The sequence below is a fragment of the Macaca fascicularis genome, chromosome 18 (assembly GCF_037993035.2).
Source record: "Macaca fascicularis isolate 582-1 chromosome 18, T2T-MFA8v1.1".
In the NCBI taxonomy this organism is placed as follows: Eukaryota; Metazoa; Chordata; class Mammalia; order Primates; family Cercopithecidae; genus Macaca; species Macaca fascicularis.
This window is the reverse complement of record NC_088392.1, coordinates 74,380,599-74,381,673: the sequence shown is the minus strand read 5'-3', so window position 1 is coordinate 74,381,673 and position 1,075 is coordinate 74,380,599.

Genomic DNA, 1,075 nt, shown 5'->3' with positions numbered 1-1,075 from the left:
GTTAAGCATAATATTGCCTCATTTTGCCTTGGAGCTAGCTCATCGGGTACCTCTGAAATATTTTGCTGTGACACTGCTACCAGGACTGTTGTGATCTTCCCCCAAAGTACTCAGCACCATTGTCACATGTCCAGTGTATTTTTAAGCTTAAAATGTAAGGTAATATTTAACATTTGGGAATTTCTCTTTCAAATAGAATGAAACGTTAAGTGAATAGTAATTGCCTATGATACTTCTCGTTTACCTCCAAGTATTAATTTGCAGAGCACCAGGCTTAATATTCCCTTCCCATCCTCGTGGATATCACTGATGATAAGTTTATGGTCTTGAATCCATGGCCCACATAGACGAAAAGATAATGTTTTAATAATTTGGTAGATTGTTTACACTTGATGTCATTAAAAGTGAATTAGTTAATTTTCAAAACCAGGAGATACGATGTGGTCATTTTGGTCCCCTTGGGCAAAGCAGCTAGTCTTGTAGAAAGAGTGCCGATTCAGAACTGAGATTGGACCCAGCTGTTGGCATCTCCTAGCTGTGTGGCCTTGTACAAGTCACAAACCCTGAGTCTCAGTCATCTTTTTGTAAAATGAAGAGAACCAGACATACCTCATGGAGCTGTGAGAGGAATAGAACAGGGTCAGGGTCAGAGGAGGGCTTATATGTGTGGAGTTCACCAGAACCCTTGGCCCAGAGGATGTATTCAATAAATGGTGGTTATTGTAATTATTATTACTATTATAATATGTTGCTGAATGCATACTGTAGAAGAATGGACCTTCCTTGAACTTGAGCTCAAGAAAGTCTAGTCTGAAATCTGGGATATCCACCTATTATCTGTATAATCTTAGACAAATCTCTTAATCCCTCTGGGCCTCTGGTGGATGATATAATCTCTATGATATCCTTCAGCTCTAAAAGTCTTACTTAAATTCAGGCTCTTGTCCTGGATGTAATCATATCACATTTGTTCCCATAACTTGGCAAAGAGTGGATATACGTTATCAACTACCATTAGCGCAACATTCTGTAATACATTTTAAAAGGGCCTCATTTATTCTCAGATTGGATCTGC